Source organism: Schistocerca gregaria, chromosome 4 (genome assembly GCF_023897955.1).
Source record: "Schistocerca gregaria isolate iqSchGreg1 chromosome 4, iqSchGreg1.2, whole genome shotgun sequence".
In the NCBI taxonomy this organism is placed as follows: Eukaryota; Metazoa; Arthropoda; class Insecta; order Orthoptera; family Acrididae; genus Schistocerca; species Schistocerca gregaria.
This window is the reverse complement of record NC_064923.1, coordinates 141632623-141654091: the sequence shown is the minus strand read 5'-3', so window position 1 is coordinate 141654091 and position 21469 is coordinate 141632623. Positions and strand designations below refer to the sequence as shown.

The 21469-nt window shown below is 42.6% G+C and overlaps 1 long non-coding RNA gene across 1 annotated transcript in view; it reads right to left on the bottom strand.

The window, feature by feature from the left end:
• The window catches only part of LOC126267146 (uncharacterized), a 39491-nt gene extending 20798 nt beyond the window's left edge, over positions 1–18693 (bottom strand). Inside the window, exon 1 of the long non-coding RNA XR_007548963.1 lies at positions 18536–18693. This is a non-coding gene — a long non-coding RNA (uncharacterized LOC126267146). The remainder of the gene's footprint in view (positions 1–18535) is intronic.
• Positions 18694–21469: the final 2776 nt, after the last annotated feature.

Sequence of the window (21469 nt, the reverse complement as noted above, 5' to 3'; positions counted from 1 at the left end):
TGGTGTTAAGAGACAGAATGAGGTCAGACTCTGCAAAATCCTCCAAACCCGAGCACAGCATATCTATGGAGAAAATGGAAGACGGACAGATAACATAGAAACAGGGAATTGCTATAGCTATTAGAAGTAAGCGCAAATACAGAAAAAGAAACGCCAACCAAATCTGGTTACAAAGTCTACACCTAAAACAAGGGAAAAACCTATTAGCAAGAAATCGGTACAGTCAGGGAGTCACAATGGTGTTGCAAAACAATAAATTCTGCACTTTCAACGTTAGCAAAATCTCTTCGGTCTTAAATTTGGTGTCTCTTCAACAATTAGCCGGCCGCGGTGGTCTCGCGGTTCTAGGCGCGTAGTCCGGAACCGTGCGACTGCTACGGTCGCAGGTTCGAATCCTGCCTCGGGCATGGATGTGTGTGATGTCCTTAGGTTAGTTAGGTTTAAGTAGTTCTAAGTTCTAGGGGACTGATGACCACAGCAGTTTAGTCCCATAGTGCTCAGAGCCATTTGAGCCATTTTTTTCAACAATTTTTACATGTAGGTGAAACATACACAGCACTATTATAGTAAGGTGCTAGAGACAATCTCGACTAAATTTCAGGTTATAATGTAATGCGTAACAGAGTTGAAAATGATGGCACACTTATATTAACGACAGAAGGTATAACAGCTGTAGAATGGGGCAGGTTATTAAACGGAAAGACATTAGTAATTGACGTAGCAGAAACGCATTTTATAAGTGTGTACGCTACGTGTGGAAGCAGCTAGAAAACCTCAAGGGCAGAGTATTTTAAACACCAAGTTATGTATGTTTTGCCGAGGACGTGGAATAATGATGTAACTGGGGAAGATTTTAATTGTGTTGCCAACCGGAGAGATCGAACGCCAAATTGTAACAGGTGCGCAGAGATGGAGCATATGATCACAAAGCTGAATGTGCGGGATACCTGAGAGACTACGAATAGTGACACATCCTACACCCACGATCCCAGCAGTTCGGCAAGTAGAACAGACAGGACCTGTATCTCACGAGACACAGCTGTTAATGACACATGCGTTGAAATAAGCCTAGTGAACTATTCGGATCACTGTGCCTACATAACCAGAATTAATTTGTCAAAACAACAGACTTTTCTCGGGAGGGTCCACTGGAAACGAAATACTACCTCAGCGATATTTAATTAAAAGAGATGGTGTTAGGAACATGGAAGGCTTCCATCAGAACTATTAGGAAGTAACCCAACACACTGCAGTGGTGGGTGCAGCATGCAAAAAGACAATGAAGACGTATGAATGCATTGAATAAAATGTTCTCGGGTTTCCAACCGCGTCAATTGGTTAAAACTACACGAGCTTTCGGCCAAGCACTCCTTGGCCATCGTCATTTGGCCACACGGACGCGAGAAATTAGACGAGTTTTGGGAACACCTCAAGGGCATCAACAGTAATATCCAGTTCACCATGGAGGTGGAAAAAGATAATGTATTGAACTTCCTTGACGTCCTTGTCTACCGTAAATGAAATGGGTGCCCTGGCCACAGCGTCTACAGAAAACCCACCCACACATACGTGTACCTGCACGCTACCAGCCATCACCATCCAGCACAGAAGCGCACAGCGTTACAAACATTAGTGCATCGTGCGAGAGTAATATCAGACGACGACAACCTGTCCCACGAACTGAGCCACCCAAGCAAGGTTTTCAGGAAGAACGGCTACAGCGCCCATCAAGTGATAAAAGTGATTTCTGGGATATGTCAGAATAAGACCAACGACGAAGAGCAGGAACAGAAACTTGCTTTGATGCCATTCTGTGGCTCTGTGTCGCGCAAGATAATCCGCCTGTTGAAAAGCACAAGATCAAATCGATCTTCAGGCCTCCAACAAAAATCCGTCAATTACTGAGACCAGTTAAAGACGCAGTAGGTCTCAGAACACCTGGAGTCTACGAAATACCTTGTGAGTGGGGCCAGAAGTACATCGGACACACAGTACGCACTGCGGAACAACGCAGGAAAGAACATGAGAGGTATTATCGCCTACGACATCCAGAGAAATCTGCGTTAGCTGAGCATGCATTAGAAAACGGTCATCACATAATATTTGACGATACCTCTGTTGTGGCTCGCACGAACGGCTTCTGGGACAGTTTAATACAGGAAGCCATTAAAATAAAAATTACCACAAACACCCTGAATAGAGACGGTGGCTTACAGCTCAGCGCTGCGTGGGATCCAGCGATCGCGCGGTTGAAGACGGCACATCGAACGCCGACTCAAAACATGCCCATATATGGCAATGTCTCGGGCACCAGTGACGTCACAGCCGGCAGCTAGCGTGTATAAGGGCGCACCAACAGCCCACTGGCAGTCATAAAACTTGACAATGGCCAAGGAGTGCTTGGCCGAAAGCTCGTGCAGTTTTAAACAATTGACGCGGTTGGAAACCCGAGAACATTTTATTCGACAATGAAGACGCTTGTCAGATAGTAAAGTTATAACAAGGGTGAATGAGAGAATCAGACTGCAGACTTCCTTCTTCTATGCCTTCCAGAGCTTTACCAACTAACTGAGGAAATAACAGTAATAGTGTACGAATAAAGCATATCGAAGCACAAATCGCGTTATTCGAGAGAAGGAAGTAAGAAGGTCTTAAAGTGAGATCAAGACGTGACAACATCATACAAAAGAAAACTGCTACCCTTTACCACATATCCAGACAACAAAACTGGCTCATCAAAAAAGTCACTGAGGAATTAAAATAGAAGAGGAGAGTATAGCCCAATAGGAACTCATAAAATACGGAATCATGCAACGTTTCCGCGAATTATTTGCTAAAGTGTAAGCAGACGAGAAATGTGAAGCTCGTTTTCTGCCGTATAGCATTGCTTCCGTAACTGAGGCAGAGAATTGCGCCCACGCTGACGCATTCACAGAAGAGGGAGCATCTGAAGCACCGTACAGCTGTCTCAGAGGAAAATCGCCCGATTTAGAGGTGTTGCCAGCGGAATTCTATCTTACTTATTTGGACATTTTAAAAGACGTGCTTTATTAACATATTTAACGATGCTTGTAACATCCGACAACTCCCAGGAAATACTAAGAAGCTTAGCACCGAAGAAATATCCACCAAACATAGAATCTTTGAGGCCAATAACTTTCATAAATGCCGATTACAAAGTTCTAGCCTGCACTATTAACACCAGACTAAATCAAGTAAAGAAGAACTTGATAAGGGAACACCAGACGGCTGCTGTATCACAGACAGACTAAGCAAATTCCGTAACACAATAGCAATAACGGACATCTGCAGACTTCCATTAAAGTTAACTTCTCTAAAGCATCTGACAGGGTCTTCCATAGTTTCGCACTTAAAAAAGCGGAGGCATTTATAATTAGTAATAAATACAGACAGATCATCAAATACTTGTTGAACGGGCCAAAATCAAAAGTAATGATTAATGGGCAAGGAACAGGACACATTGACATTAAATGATAAGTGCGAAAGGGTTTTCCATTACCAGTGGCTTTTTACGCAATCGCAGTGGAGCCATTGTTGAGGAAATTGGACAGTGCTGACCCAGGTTTGACGTTATTGGCCTTAAAGATTATTTGACGGTCATTCACCGATAACCTAAGCCTATTTGCTTCGGCGTAAGATCAGATAGCATTCATCAAAACACTCATGACACCTGTTAACTAGCTACCGTACCCATTATAAATTATAACAAATCTCGAGTGCTGAATATTGGCAGCGGCATACGGTTAGACGAACAACAATGGATTCCCATACTGACGAATGTCCGAAGTCTAAGGATCGAATGCGTATCAGACCTACTAAAAATGGCGGCTTTCAACTGACGTCCAGTGCTTCACAGAACTAGAGTCAGTGCCCAACCGCACCCAATGCGCAATCCAAACATCCATCAAGAGGCAAAACTGATAAACGGCTGCATCCTGTCCAAGGTTTTATTATGTCCCATCCATATTGCAAGTCACGTCAGCAATAGTTGACTATCAGATTTTTCGTGTGCCGAGGTCAAATACAAAATTTTTACGTAACCCTGCGAGAAAGATAGTGTCGGCAAGACTGAAGAACAAGCGAAATGCAGTTCCTTAGTGGTACACAAAGTTATTAGAAAGACAAGAGTAAGGAATCCAATTCTGATGGAAATCCTTACCAACGCTGTCAGATATGAAAGCCATATAGCACTGCTTAACGTTGGAGAAACACACTGAGGTGACAAACAAAAACTCATAGGAGAGCGATATGCACATATACAGATGGCGGTAGCGTCGCATAAACAATGTAGAGAAGGGCAGTGCATTTGGGGAGATCTAATGTGCACTCAGATGATTGATGTGAAAAGATTTTCGACGTGATTATGTCTGCCTGACGGGAGTGAACACACTCTGAACGAGGAGTTGTAGTTGGCGGTAGAAGCAATGGACGTTGAGAATTCAATATTCCGAGATCCACAGTGTCAAGAGTGTGTAGAGAATACCAGATGTCATGCATTACTTCTCATCACGGACTAGTTAGAGGCCGATGGCCTTCACTTAACGACCGAGAGCAGCGGCCTTGGTGTGAGTTGACAGTGCCATCAAAGAAGCAACACTGCGTGAAATTACCGCAGAAGTCGATGTTGGATGTGTGACAAACGTATCCGTGAAGAAAGTGCGGCACAGTTTGGTGTTAATGAGCTATGGCAGCAGACGACCGATGCGAGTGCCATTGCTAACAGCACGCCATCGCCTGCAGCGCCTCTCCTGGGCTCGTGACCATAGCTGTTGGGCCCTAGTCGACTGGAAAGCTGCGCTATGGTCAGATGAGTCCCGTTTTACGTTGGTAAGAGCTGATTGTAGGGATCGAGGGTGGCGCATATCCCACGAAGCCAAGGACGTAAGTTGCTAACATAGCTCGTGCAAGCTGGTGGTGGTTCCATATTGGTGTGGGGCATGTTTACGTGGTATGGACTGGGTCCCCTGGTCGAAATGAACTGCTCACTGACTGGAAACGAGAGACCATTTTCAGGCATGTACTTCATGTTCCCAAACAACGATGGAATTTTTATGGATGCCAGTGCGGCATGTCACTGAGCGACAGTTGTTCACGATTTGTTTGAAGAACATTGTGGACAATTGGAGCGAATGATTTGGTCACCCACCGAACATTTATGGGACGTAATCAATGAGAGGTAAGTTCATGTACAAAATTCTGCACCGGCAACACTTTCGCCATTATGGACGGCTATAAGGGGAGCGTAATCTAATACTGTATACTAGTATTTGCTTGAAAATGGCAATGATTGAGAATAACTAGAGTGATAAACCGTGTGCTGCAAGGAAATTGTACGGCCACTCTACAAAAACCATGTCTCTGCACATGATACAGAATAAGAACCCTCTGTTAAACTGGCCTGGGTAGTGGAAAATTATTAGTAACCATCAACAAACAACATGCTGTTTAAGGTTGTCATTGAAACCATTCCAGTACGTACTAAGCTACATGATATTCACCTAATGAACTTGTCCAACAGTGTAAAATGTAAAGAAGAAAAGATATTAAGACACAGATTGCATTTTGCACAGCCTATGATATATGGCAATGGCTTTGATCACTACTGGCTTTCATACTAAGAACGGCAAGTCTACACGTTTGTATTAAAGGGCTACTACGGCCAGACGTAAAGCGATTAGCAATCGACAAACACAACACAGGTAGGCGATCAGTATGTCTGCCATGAAATGAGCGTGGACAACCTAGAGGTCATAGAATTCAAATATAGACCTTCAAAACTACATGATGAACTGCGAGATAAACGAAGATACAAAGATATATTTGCTAACTGTGCAGTGATGTGATATTCTGCTACTTAGCGTTGCAACGCTTCATTTTCATGATGTTTCGATATCTTTACGAAATATAATATTCAGCTACAAAGTAACCATGATAATACATACGTAACATTGCAAAACGACTATGATACAATGCAGTGTGGAACAATAGACACTATTTTCGATATTCAATGGCAGAAAATGAAGCATTTTAAATTTACAATATTTTTGTAAATCAGTAATTGTATTTGTAGCTTGAAATCGTTATTTTATGTTCTAAAAATAAACCATTGATAAAATTGAAGGTAAGGCTAGAAACTGAAATAAACACCGACAATTAAATCCTACATTGGGTGATTACGTTAGAATTCTGATTTTCGTAGCCAACACTGGATAGGGTGGATCTTCAGTATCGCAGAGACAACGTAGTTTATCCACATTCGTTTACAGTCGCACAAAGTCAACACAGACGTTTAACGCACGAACATCACGTCTCGTCTGCAGGGAAGCACGGGAGATGGATTATCTACTATGAGCTACATCACCGCTGATTTGGAAGTTGAGTGTGAGGAAACCATTTCTACTAGGACCGCATACATCTCAACAGCCGAAGACCGACATCACATCCAGGGCTTCCAACGACTTTTGATCACTAAGCGTAAATCGTAAATCCCTCAGTTTCCATACAGGAAATTGGGAATATACTCAAATATGATTCATGCCTGCTACGTCTGTAGTTTACAGTATCTGTATAATAGTATATAATGTCCTTCGGTCACGCATGTATAGAGATATGAAAAAATAGAAATATTGCAAGCTTGTAATACATGCCCAGTAAGGCAAATTCGTTGAGAATAACGTTGTCTCTTCCTATGTGAGAATCACACGAAAAATTTTGCGAGCGTAGGATAGGGACAGTGTGACTTCTACAAATTTGGGTCAGTCCAGGAGGTATGCACGGATAGCCGAAGTAGTTAAGACGAACGATCACGGAGGCACGGTTCGGCACGAATTTTGTTGACGTAAAAATGTATCCGCAGTGTGCGAAAGCAGTTCACATAACTCATGACCTGGTGGGGTATTCGAGCGCGTTACCACGCCACTTCCGAGATTTGGAGAGTTATCACGGCCAGAAATCTAATCCACAAGGCGAATTAACGACGAGAATCTGTGACAGCCTACAGTGATGTGGTTTATTTGCGCTTTTCCACATCAGAATCCCGGGCTGGTACACACGTCCAACCCAGAATTACGCTGCTTGCAAGGATTTCTGAATCAATTGCTCATGGTCATATGGAGAACAGTAGCTAAGGACAGATGGAGTACACAGATTCCCTCCCCGTGGAAGGGGAATGGGGTGGGTTGGGGTGGGGTGGAGAGTGGCAACGGAAGAGCTACCGGCCATCTTGTACAACGTAGATGTCCGGAGTTCTGGTTTGGTCGGACAGGTAGAAGGTTTGAGATGGTGAGAAAACCACTCCTTAATGCATTGCAACTGGATAATTTAAATAAAGGTCCATTCGCAGCTCACATTGCTACAAAAAATCACTCACTGAGAAATGTAGAAAATATTACGCCTAGCAAGTAATGGACTGCTTATGAACTAGTTGAAAGAAACCGATGGGCGCACGCACACACACACACACACAGATCAACTCCCACTGGGTTTCGTGATGTTTATTTTAAAATGTGGTAAAATTTCGTTTTCTGACATCATGCCCTAGTGTATTTCGACGAATTCTTAATGTTATTTGTGTTTTTGTTCACCCCAGACCATCCACTTGCATTTTAACACTGCATGAATTACGTAAATTTCGAATTTAATCCGAAGACGCCATTTGAAATGTGTGTGAAAACTTATGAGATTTAACTGCTAAGGTCGTCAGTCCCTAAGCTTACACACTACTTAACCTAAATTATCCTAAGAACAAACACACACACCCATTCCCGAGGGAGGACTCGAACCTCCGCCGGGACCAGCCGCACAGTCCATGACTGTAGCGCCATTTAAAATTCTTTTACATTTAATTTTATTACAATTTTTTACTCAGTCGACTAAATCAATAACGATTGTTACATATTTATATATTAATACTTAGCATGCATTTCAGACACATGAAAATTTCGGTACTACAGAAAGTGTGCAACAGTCAAAGAAGACGAAATAAAAGCATATTCCAGTTAAATCGTAACCGCCAGTCCGCCAGATTATTCTTATCTAACAAATTTAATTCGACTGTGAATCCAACGGGAAAGAAAACGTATGTTATGGAGCTTGTACGGTTGAAAAGTCGGGAGTATTTCCTTTATTTAACGCTGCGGCCCACAAATCGCATAATTTCACTCCATAACTTCTATTTTAAGTTGTTTTTGTATTTCTGAAATTATATGGCCTCTCTACATATGTAAAGGGTATATATACATAGCAGCACAGTAATGAAACTTCCTGGCAGATTAAAACTGTTTGTTGGACCGAGACTCGGGCTCGGGACGTTTGCCTTTCACGGGCAAGTGCTCTACCATCTGAGCTACCCAAGCACCACTCACTCCCCGTCCTCACAATTTCACCTCTGCCAGCACCTCGCCTCCTATCTTCCAAACTCTACAGAAGCTCTCCCGCGAACCTTGCAGAACTAGTACCACTGAAAGAAAGGATATTGAGGAGACATGGCTTACCACAGCCTGGGGGATGTTTCCACAATGAGATTTTTACTCTACAGTGGAGTGTGTGCTGATATGAAACTTCCGGACCTTTGCCTTTCGCGGGCAAGTGCTCTATCGTCTGAGCTACCCAAGCACGACTCACGTCCCGTCTGCAAGGTTCGCAAGAGAGCTTCAGTAAAGTTTGGAAGGTAGGAGGCGAGATACTGGGAGAAGTAAAGCTGTGAGGAGGAGACGTAATTCGTGCTTGGGTAGCTCTGATGGTAGAGCAATTGAGGCCGAAAGGCAAAGATCCCGATTTCGAGTCTCGGTTCGGCACATAGTTTTCATCTGCTAGGAAGTTTCATATCAGCGCACAGTCCGCTGCAGAGTGAAAATCTCATTCTGGAAGCACCGTAATGATTAGCGGCAGACGAGATTTCAGTATCAATGAATCAGTTTTGTTGTTTCTCTGGTTTCAGGGCATCATGTGCTACTGCGGATTCATAGGATTTGCACAGTTGACGATTGCTCTTCTGTTCCTGCAGACGAGTATTTATTCTTCTTGTAATAGTTCTTTTGAGAATATCTCTCGTAAAAAGAGGAAAACAGCAGCGAGGAAAAAACTGATAAAAATTTAAACACTGACAGTGAAATCAGGTCTTTAATGAAGACTGACATGTTTTGGAACCTACAGTCTCTTTTCTAGACGTGACATCTGTTTCTTCTAAAATTTCCGGAATCGAGGGGAAACATCTGGCAGTGAACTAGCCCACACAGCAAGGGATAGTAGTTTCCCAGTGACTGTGCTTTTCCTCTAAATTTCCCCATATCACTTCTAACACACCCATCTGCTAATTTAGCAGACGAATACGCTCCCTTTTCATAAAGTGCCATATCTTTGTATTTTATCTCAGTCACAGTATCATTGTCGCTCAGGCGTTTACTAATTCCTTTGTATTGATGTGCTGCTAAAATAGGTAAAAAAACTCCGTTTCAGTATTTCAAGAGTGAAGATGGACGAAAGACATGTTCTTGTGGTCTTCAGACCTGAGACTGGTATTCTTTCCTGTGCAAGCTTTTTCATCTCCCAGTACTTACTGCAACCTACATCCTTCTGAATCTGCTGGATTTATTCTTCTCTTGGTCTCCCTCTACGATTTTTACCCTCCATGCTGTCCCCCAAAGGTAAATTTGTGATCCCTTGATGCCTCAGAACATGTCCTACCAATCGATCCCTTCTTCTAGTCAAGTTGTGCCACAAACTTCTCTTCTCCCCAATCTTATTCAATACCTCCTCATTAGTTATGTGATCTACCCATCTAATCTTCAGCATTCTTGTGTAGCAATACATTTCGAAAGCTTCTATTCTCTTCTTGTCCTAATTATTTATCGTCCGTGTTTCACTTCCACACATGGCTACACTCCGTACAAATACTTTCAGAAATGACTTCCTGACACTTAAATCTATACACGATGTAACAAATTTCTCTTCTTCAGAAACGCTTTCCTTGCCGTTGCCAGTCTACATTTTATATCCTCTCTACTTCGAGAATCATCAGTTATTTTTCTCCCCCAATATCAAAACTCCTTTTCTACTTTAAGTGTCTCATCACCTAATCTAATACCCTAAGCATCTCCCGACTTAATTCGACTACATTCCGTTATCCTCGTTTTGCTTTTGTTGATGTTCATCTTATATCCTCCTTTCAAGACGCTATCCATTCCGTTCAACTGCTCTTCCAAGTCCTTTGCTGTCTCTGACAGAATTACAATGTCATCGGTGAACCTCAAAGTTTTTATTTCTTTTCCATGGATTTTAATACCTACTACGAATTTTTCTTCTGTTTGCTTCACTGCTTGCTCAATATACATATTCAATAACATCGGTAAGAGGCTACAACCCTGTCTCACTCCCGGGGTCTTGTTTCGACTCGGGTCTTTCAGTGCTCTGTCCAACTCTTCACGTAGTATCCTATCTCCCATTTCATCTTCATCTACATCCTCTTCCATTTCCATAATATTGTCCTCAGGTACATCGCCCTTGAACAGACCCTCTATATACTCTTTCCATTTTTCTGCTTACCCTTCTTTGCTTAGTACTGGGTTTCCATCTGAGCTCTTGATGTTCATACAAGTGGTTCTCTTTTCTCCAATGGCCTCTTTAATTTTCCTGTAGGCAGTATCTATCTTACCCCTAGTGAGATAAGCCTCAACATCCTTCATTTGCCCTCTAGCCATTTTGTTTTGCACTTCCTGTCGATCTCATTTGTGAGACGTTTGTATTCCTTTTTGCCTGCTTCATTTACTGCATTTTTATATTTTCTCCTTTCGTCAATTAAATTCAATATTTCTTCTGTTACCCAAGGATTTCTACTAGCCCTCGTCTTTTTACCTATTAGATCCTCTGCTGGCTTGACTACTACGTCTCTCAAAGCTACCCATTATTCTTCTACTGTATTTCTTTCCCCCAATTCCTGTCAATTGTTCTCTTATGCTCTCCCTGAAACTCTGTACAACCTCTGGTTGTTTCAAATGGCTCTGAGTACTATGGGACTCAACTGCTGTGGTCATTAGTCCCCTAGAACTTAGAACTACTTAAACCTAACTAACCTAAGGACATCACACACATCCATGCCCGAGGCAGGATTCGAACCTGCGACCGTAGCAGTCGCACGGTTCCGGACTGGGCGCCTAGAACCGCGAGACCACCGCGGCCGGCACAACCTCTGGTTTAGTCAGCTTATCCAGGTCCCATCTCCTTAAATTGCCACCTTTTTGCAGTTTCTTCAGTTTTAATCTACAGTTCATAACCAATAGATTGTGGTCAGAGTCCACTTCTGCCGCTGGAAATGTCTTACAATTTAATACCTGGTTCCTAAACCTTTATCTTACTATTATGTAATCTATTTGAAACCTGTCAGTATCTCCCGGTTTCTGCCATGTTTACAACCTTCTTTTATGATTCTTGAACCAGTTGTTAGCTGTGATTAAGTTGTGCTCTGTGCAAAATTGTACCAGGCGGCTTCCTCTTTCATTTCTTAGCATCAATCCATATTCACCTACTATGCTTCCTTCTCTCCCTTTTCCTACTACCGAATTCCAGTCACCCATGACTATTAAATTTTCGCCTCGCTTCACTATCTGAATAATTTCTTTTATTTCATCATACATTTCTTCAATTTCTACGTTATCTGCAGAGCTATTTGGCATATAAATTTGTACTACTGTAGTAGGAGTGGGCTTAGTGTCTGTCTTGCCCACAATAATGCGTTCACTATGCTGTTTGTAGTAGCTTACCCGCCTTCCCAATTTTTTATTCATTATTAAACGTACTCCTGCATTACCCCTATTTGACTTTGTATTTGTAACCCTTTATTGGCCTGACCAAAAGTCTTTTTCCTCGTGCCACCGAGCTTCACTAATTCCCACTCTATCTAACTTTAAACTATCCATTTCCCTTTCTAAATTTTCTAACCTATCTGCCCAAATAAGGGATCTGACATTCCACGCTCCGATCCATAGAATGACAGTTTTCTTTCTCCTGATAGCGAGGTCCTCTTGAGTAGACCCCGCTAGGAGATCCGAATGGGGGACTATTTTACCTCCGGAATATTTTACCCAAGAGGACGCCATCATCATTAACTATACAGTAGAGCTGCATGCCCTCGGGAAAAATGAAGGCTGTAGTTGCGCCTTGCTTTCAACCGTTCGCAGTACCAGAAGAGCATGGCCGTTTTTGTTAGTGTTACAAGGCCTGATCAGTCAATCATCCAGACTGTTGCCCCTGCAACTACTGAAAAGCCTGCTGCCCTCTTCAGGAACCACACGTTTGTCTGGCCTCTCAACAGATACCCCTCCGTTGTGGTTGCACCTACGGTACGGCTATCTGTATCGCTGAGGCACGCAAGCCTCCCCACCAACGGCAAGGTCCATGGTTCATGGGGGGGGAGGACGTAAGACATATACGGTACAAAATGAGCTTATTGAACACTATAGGCAACAAATCGGCTACCTTCACATCCACGCATCTGTCGAGGCTGAACAATGGATTTTCATCACCTAATCTTCACCTCCTTTATCTATAAATTATGTTTCTTGTCTCCCTCAACTACTTCCTAGCTAAATAAAAGAATTTTCTTGTTTTAAGATCCGACATTTCGGCGGAATCTTCAGGTTTGATTCACGTCGTCACTTTGGTCTATGTAACAGTAGCCCTTATTTCATTTCATGGACCACTCCATCAAAAATATTAATGCTTGTCTGAGTCAGCTAATATCTAAGTACTTACTGTCCACTACCATTCCCCCTCCCCCCCCCCCCCCCAACAGTTCTGCCTCTTGCTTCTCCTCAGTAAAAGGAAAGAAAAATATCTGTGACAAAACAACATTTTAGGTACTACACACGAGAGGCTAACCTCGACATGGTTTGACATGCGGGGCGGTGCTACGCGAGTCCAGATACAGGTGAACACGCCTGTAGTTCGCTAGGAGTCAGCAAGTGGTGGTGTCTGTTTGACTAGCCCATTACAGCTGAGCCTCTGCTATTGGCGAAATACACTGATAAGTCAAAACATTCTGACCACTGTCTACCGTGACGTTGGAAGCCGCCTGGTGGCGTTGCGGGTATGTAACGCGGTAACGAAAGTATGTTAGCGGACCAGAAACGGACGGAGGATTACCAAGCGAAGATATGGGCTGCAAATGGGGAAATCCATTGAGATAAGCGATTTTGACAGATTATTATGACACAGAGCCTGTGAACGAGTATCTCGAAAACGGTGAAGCTGGTCGAATGTTACTGTCCTGAGCATCTACGGAAAAAGGTAGAAGAACAGTGAAACTACCACTACCCGCTAAATGCTTGCGCGTCCATGACTCTTCGCAGAACGCGGAGTTCGAAGGCTTGTCTACTCTGTAGAGTGGGGTAGCTGGTGGTCTGTAGCGTCTCTGCCGGATGAGCATGACGCTGGTGTAAGCATAAGTGGTTTGGAGCACAAGCGTTCATCTCACATTGTCGGACGTGGAGCTCCGCAGCATACTACCCCTACGTGTTCACATGTTGACCCAACGGCATCGCCAATTATGATTGTAGCAGGCACGGGACCATGGGGACTCGACCGTCGATCAATGTAAACGTGTCGGCTCATCGAGTGAATCTCATTTTTGCTGCACTAGGTCGATGACGATCTCCATAAACGTCGTCATCGAGGTGAATGACGATTCTAAACGTGCTGCGCGCCACGGACCCAGGCTGGTGGGAGCACTATTATGCTAAGAGAGACATTCTTCTGCGTTTGCATGGGACCTGTGGTAGTGCTCGAACACACGTTGATTACTGTAAACCAGCTGGGCGCTTCATGCTTGATGCCTTCCTCGACGACGATATCATCTTTCAGCAGTATAAATGTTCTGTACCGGAACCGGAACCATGCTACAGTCTGCATCTACATGTACATGGTTACTCTGAAACACACAATGTTTCTGGCACAGGGTTCATCGAACTATTTTACTACAACTTCCACACCATTCCACTCTCGAATGGCGCGTGGGAAAAAGGAACACCTAAATGTTTCCGTTCGAGCTCTGATTTTTCTTATTTTATTATGATGATCATTTCTCCCTGCGTAGGTCGGTATCAACATAATATTTTCGCATTCGGAAGAGAAAGTTGTTGATTGAAATTTCGTAAATAGATCTCTCCGTAAAGAGAAACACCTTTGTTTCAATGACAGCCACCCCAACTCGCGTATCATATTAGTGACACTCTCACCCCTATTGCGCAGCTCACGAAACGAGCTGCCCTTCTTTGCACTTTTTCGAAGTCCTCCGTCAATCCTAACTGGTAAGGATCCCACACTGGGCAGCAGTATTCCAGAAGAGGACGGACAAGTGTATTATAGGCTGTCTCTTTAGTAGGTTAGTCCAATTTTCTAAGTGTTCTGCCAACAAAGCACAGTCTTTGTTTCGCCTTCCCACAATATTATCTGTGCCGTCTTTCCAATTTATGTTGCTCGTAATTGTGATTGCTTGGTATATAGACGAATTGACAACCCTTATATTTGTGCTATTTATCGTATACCCAAAATTTATCGGATTTCTTTTAGTATCCATTTGGATGACCTAGTACTTTTCTTTGTTTAGTGCCAAAGGTTTGAGGAGCATTATAGTGAACTCACGTTGACGTGTCTGCGACCATATCTACCTGATGTAAATCCTGTGGAACCCATCTGGGTCGCTACAGGGCGCAATCACCGCTTATGCAAATCATCCGACCGTTGTTTAAGCGGATTACATGACCGGTGCAATGCCAAATACATCCCAAATCTTCCAACATAGTGTCTGATCCTTGACACGCAGTATACGTGTTGTATTTCGTTCCAAAGATGGACAAAGATTCTATTACGCAGGTGGTCGTAATGTTTTAGGTCAGCAGTGTATACCTGTGAAATGAGCCGGTTGCCAAACGTGCATCACGTAAGTCCGAAGAGTTACGGCGAATGGTTTTCTCCATGTGACTGGCAGTTACAGCCTCGCTGGCGGCGTGAGGGTAACGACATGGCGAAAACTTAAGAGGAAACAAGTTATTTCACAGCAACCACATAACTAATGTCGGTATTTATGAAGATACAGATACGCACAGACACCACATAAAAGAATAAAACAACGCGAGGAAGCAGGTCTACATTCACCAGCAATAGGTAATCAGAGAAGGAACCAGAGAGGATTAAGGTTTAGCGTCTCGTCGTCGTTCAGGCAATTTTTACATAATGTATATGGAAGATACGAATGTATCTAATACATTAAAAAATTTAATAAGTTGTAAACACCTTAAATAATCAAATGAACTAGGTGTCAACTGACAGAGCTTCAACAGTAGATTTAGAAAACCTCTTAATAACATCTATTAAAGCCGTCCGAGTTGTGGTATGAGACGGTATGCTGATTTAGTGTAAAATAAATTGCAAAAGAATAAAGTTTAGCGTCAACGATAGTAATAGACTACAACAGCTCTCTGCAAATATTTTACTATCTTTACATTTAAAACAGGTAACAGTAATCAACGATAATATGACTACGGTGTGAGCAAAATGAAATCAACCCAAAAATCACGGACCTCACAAAAAAACCTAATATCAGCATGGAAAACCTGGTGAAATTGTAGTCCAAATTAGTGTTTAATATTTACAGTAGTGATAATGTTGGTATAATTTTTATTCGGTACAAATTTCACGTACAGCCGGCGCAAGACGTTATGCAAGATTTTCTGATAAAAACTCAGTGGCACTGTCATTTTTAACAGCTCAGTCGAGTCAGCACGGAAGCGTCACTCATGGAAAGTGTTCAGACGTGTGGTTTTATCATTGTATTTACATTATGTGTCCTTTTAGGTGTTTTGCAAGATAGATCGGGGCTATGTACCTGGAGCTGCCATGATGACTATGGCCAGTTAGCTCTTTGTAATAGTGAGTCAAAAGCTGTGCAGGTATGAGGGCTGTCAATGTCGATAATAATATTTGGATGGACAAATCTAGGGAGTTACAGAATGTCTGTAGGGTTTCGAAAAGTTATTACAGTTTACGGATTTTTTGCGCGTGCACTCTATGAACAGGCGAGCGATGTTCGACTTGTAGAAGTTCTATATAATTTCGTGGACTTCAGTTCTCATTTGCACCACCGCAATTAATGACATGCTGAAATTTCTTCACAGTTCCGTGGACTTTGAAAATTTATCCATATACCATTTTTCGAAATTCAGCTCTGAATAGCAGTGTGGTGAGCCGTACTTCGTGCTTTCTTCAGCACGCTCGCCAATCAGTCTATCGTTGCGCTCTTAGTATTAAGCAGGGGCTCAATAAACTTTTTAATTATTGGACAGTATTTGGCATCTTTTAAGAATGTTATTCATTTCATCATCCGCAATTCCTTCCTATTGTTGATTCAAACACACATACACAGGGGTCCAAAAATGTATCCACTGTTTAAAAGTCCATAACTCGCAAACTAATTGACGGATTGGTCTCATTCTTGGTGAAAGTGTAGCTTAAAGTCCAACTTAAAGATATCACAGTAGGTGTTAGAAATGGTCACCATTAACATCAACACACAAACGATGTCGCCGAACTGCAGCAAAAACTACTAACTGCAATTTGTTCAGTTGGATATTAGCTCATGAACGTACGACGGATTCTCGAGGTTCATTCAATGTGCGTGGCTTTTGTCGATAAACGACGTCCTTTAGTGTTCCCCACAGGTAAGAGTCCAGAGGTGGATACTCCACAGCACCTCTATGACCTACCCATCTTCCTGATAGATTTTCGTCGAGATACGCCCTTACACGATTTTGGTACTGTGCTGGGGTACCATCTTGTTGAAACTAAACTCTTCCGTCTCCATGCAAGTCTCGTATGACAGTTAAAATGGATGTTTGAGGCTTCTGAAGGTACACCTCACCCGTAACTCTGCCGTCAAAGAAGAATGTCCCAATCAAGCCCCGGTAAGATAACCCACACCACGCATTTAGTCCTGGCAAATTCACGGTTTTGTCAACACGGACGTTCGGATTTTCGGCGGCCCAGTAGATGCAATTGTGGCGATTTACTGTACCATTGAGTTTGAACTGTGCCTCATCAGACCACACAATCATCTCTGCCAACTCTTCATTGTTGTGCACCATGTTATTAAACCACTCGCAGTATTCCATTCTACGATCTGGGTCGTCCTCGTTCATTGCGTGTAGCAATCGTGGGATGTAGCACTTCCTCTTTGCTGTCTTCAAAATTCGCCGTATACTTGAGCGACTCACTCCAGTTTCACGGGTACACTGTCCACAGACGTCTGTGGCGAGCGAGTGAATTGTAACACACGACGGGACTTAACTGGACTGGTTACTGTTACAAGTCGTCCAGATCGTTGTTTGTGTACATCTTTAACACAGCCTTCGGCTTCAAATTTGTCTCGAATGTGCCGAATCGTTAAACGCGTCTGTGGGCCTGATATTCATTTCGACATTTCCGTTGAACGTCATTGATTTTTTCGTACTTAAAGTACCACTTCAAAATTGACTTCTTTTTATCGAATGTAAGCCTTGCGCGAACCATGTTTACTCGAGTATCTAGGTGCAACTAAGAACAAAACACTGAATATCTGGCGAATGTCATCTGACAAAACAAAACAATGCTATACAACGCTTGTGTGGCGATAGCCGGAACTACAAACTATTACACTACCACAGATGAGACAAGTCCGTCAATTATTTTGCCAGTTATGGACCCTTCTGTATGGAGCCAAATTTTAAATGCAGATCAAGCATGTATTTAAGTACTGTTACACAAAGAAAATGACTGGAGAGAGATTTATTAGCCTTCTTCGCGTACGCCCTAGTCTGTCACATCTTCCAATACATGTCTCACTTGTTTCCACATCTCGAAACATTATCACAGTTTTAATGACTTTCGTACAGTGCCTTTATCATTCTTCTGTCTTTACTCTCTTCCTCTACGTTTCAAGCTTCTTGGTAGGATACTCAAACAAGCTCTGTAAAATATCTCTTCTTAGCCAACAGAGGGGATGTGCATATTCGTGCTTCAGTCTGGAACAGCACGGCCGCTACGGTCGCAGGTTTGAATCCTGCCTCGGGCATGGATGTGTGTGACGTCCTTAGGTTAGTTCGATTTAAGTAGTTCTAAGTTCTAGGGGACAGATGACCTCAGATGTTATGTCCCATAGTCCTCAGAGCGATTTGAACCATTTTGAACATATGCGTGTTACGATTTCTTCATCCTATTACCTTCAAAAACCTAGTAGCGTGTCCATTTTCTTTCCTGAATTGGAACGTTTTCTCAACAACCGTTAGTGATTTTCTGCGCAAACGACTGCACAATGGCTATGTTATGTGACATACGACAGTAAAAAAAACGTTTAGCTCTTTCAAAAGATAAGGTTAATGTGAATAGTAACCGATTAAGTTCGCTTGGTTTCTAAGTAGAACTGAATGTGCAGGAAATTAAGTACCAACAAGAGTGGCAGGTACGGCTTTGGTGTTATGTCGACGCTCACCTGTCTTTTTCCGGACGTTCATGTCGCGCTGCCGGAGCAGGCGGTCCACGGAGCGGTACGCCAGCCCGTCCACTCGCCCATGGAAGCAGTCAATGAGCCTGGGGTAGTCGCGCACTGGCTTAGTAGGATCCTTAGGCAGCAGGGACAAGTCTCCCGGCTGCAAGGTTAGGGGTTCACTGTAATGTAGACAACAGCTCATGTCTGTCACATTTGTTCCAACAACGAATGGAACTCGCCAAGTAAAAAAAAAATCTTCTATTCAGTCATAACTAACCTACTACCTAAATACAGTAGTAGGTCACAATTCCAACTATTAACAATTGACAATTCTGCAGCTTCAGTTTTTAACACTACAGGTTAATACTAAATTCCTTCATCACTATGGGGACTAATCAACTGTTATTTATTATACTTGTTGTTTATGATGAGTGTGAACTCGTCAACTTTAACTAAATTGATCATATACTAAAACTTCGTATCATATTAAAACTGTGTGCCGGACCCAGACTCGAACTCGGGACTTTTGTGCTTCGCGTGCAAGTGTCCTACAGACCTTATTTTTCTTTTCTTTTTTGCGTTTTGTTTGTTATTACTCGTTGTATTTGGTAGTAGCGGACGCCATATGACATCCGTTGAAGTTCTTTGTTGATCCCTTCGCTCAGTTTTTTTCTTAATTGCAGATTCCAGCCTGCTCTTTGACAGAATATGAGCTACAGTGCCGGCGCCCGCTACCCGTACACGACTCACGACTCATCCTCAGATCTGTATTTCCGCCAGTAGCTCGTCTCCTCCGAAACTTGCAAGGCTAGCACTACTGGAGATATTTTCTCAGGAAAGATTCTGTGAGATCTGGGAAGTAGCAGACGAGCTACTGTCAGAAGTAAAGCTATGATGGGGATGTCCTGAGTCGTACGTGAATAGCTGAGTGGGTAGAGCACTTGCCCATGAAAGGCAAAGGGTTTGAGTCTCAGATCGCCACACGGTTCTAATCTGCCAGGAAGTTTCATATCAGCTCACACAGCCCTGCAGAGAGGAAATTTCCTTCTGATCGTGTAGTGGTAGACCACCACAAAAGATCTTTTCAATTTTTTTCAAAAAGAGTCTCAGCAAACTTACCATCTCCACAACGGACTTAGTGCTGTAATCCATCCAGAACCATATTGGGCAGTATCCAACAAAAAGCGATGGCCCCACCAGAACAAGGTAAGCTCCTACCTGGCTGTAGTAATCGTAACTCATGTATGGTTTACCGTGTTGAAAATGTAAAAAGTTGTACCTGATCTCACAATGTATTATGGTAACTGAAATAAATAACTTATCCCCCCTCCCCAAAAAAAAAGAAAGAATGGCATTACTCAGTGACCTTGTCGAAAGCCGAGAAGAGATTCTTTTTTATGTTGTAGCTCTCGGGGGCACACTGGGATGTTGTCTGTGTGGGGCCCCTTTGGGCATTTCTTAGTAGCGGCTCGTCGTTTACTGTGCAACACTGAGCCGTTTGAAAGTTGCTAGTTAGTCTACCAAAATTCTTATTTATTTATATTCATGAACACAACCAGTTAGATCCAGCCCCGTGTGTTTTTTAGAATTAGCGTTCAAATAAAACATAAATTTTACTGTTTCAAATAAGTCACTAACCATACGACACGGTATTGATTCGATATAAAAATTTTATTCCATTGGAGATTAACTAAATCCATCCCGTTCCAATTTTAGAAGTAGCATCACACAAAAAATAATGGTTAGGGATCCATTTATCAGCATAATAGGAAAACAGGTCGAGACACCTTTTATTTAGAGGCATGTGATGAATTGCTACAATGTGCTGTGTGCGCTGGTACGGTGACTACACCCACACGTGGATTTCTCTTTTCCTTAATTGATGTAGACCCTCATATCTCATTCTGAGATGTCCCGTATTGCGCCACTTCACCACGCTGCTGTGTTGACAAGACATGCTGCCTAGTAGGAGTATATATATTGAATGTCATTTCTTGATAATCCCAAATGTGGCGAGACTAGCTGATTCGTAATGAAATGTTGTTTTTTCTCTTTTTAAAGATACAAAACAAGCTCAACCACGAAAATGATTAATTTAAAAAACTTAAATATTACTATGGACTCGGCCCCCGCTATGCGTCAAAATATACTGTTTCGCGTGATTTTGAAATCTCCATTGACGTTGTACATATATAATGAGCAGTCAAATGAAAACGAGACAAGATAGTCAGTGCCTTCAAAGAAAAATGTTTGCGGTTGCCTACGGAACTATGGCTACACAAGACCTGCACATCTTTTTACGAAGCAAATGTTACCAAGGTTGCTTCAGCTACAGTGCAGACGTTTCGCTGCGAAGAACTTACACATTCTCCATACAGTCCTGATCTCTCCACACATGTTGCCAAATTTTTTTTCATCTGCGCTGCAGAATTGTTGTTGGAAAGGCTGCACACATCTTCCATACAGTGCCGAACTCCCTCTATACGAGATCCATATTTCTGCAGCCATGAAGAAAGACGTTCACGGCCATCGATTTACTTCCGATGAAGAGGTGCATACCTCGGTATAATCATGGTTCTGCAGGCAAACGCAAACAGTTTTCCGTGAAAGCACTGACCGTCTACTTTGTCAGGGGAATAAATGTATCCAGAGTTACGGTGATCAGTATTGATATAATATACAGTTTACTTTTTTTTTCCTTCAGTCCTGTTTCCATTTGACTTCCCTTACTGTAGCGTCGATAGACGCTCCAAGTTGGAGTTAAAAGGTTACAAATTCAAATGGCATAAGCAAATCAGTGAAATTTAAACAAGTTCTCGTTAGCTGGGAGTCAGATCTGAACACTGCAGTATAACTAAAATTATCTCCAACGGGGACATGCACTTGGCATCGACTTGGCAGAGAGGTGAACACAAAAGATATTGTTAACAACAGTGT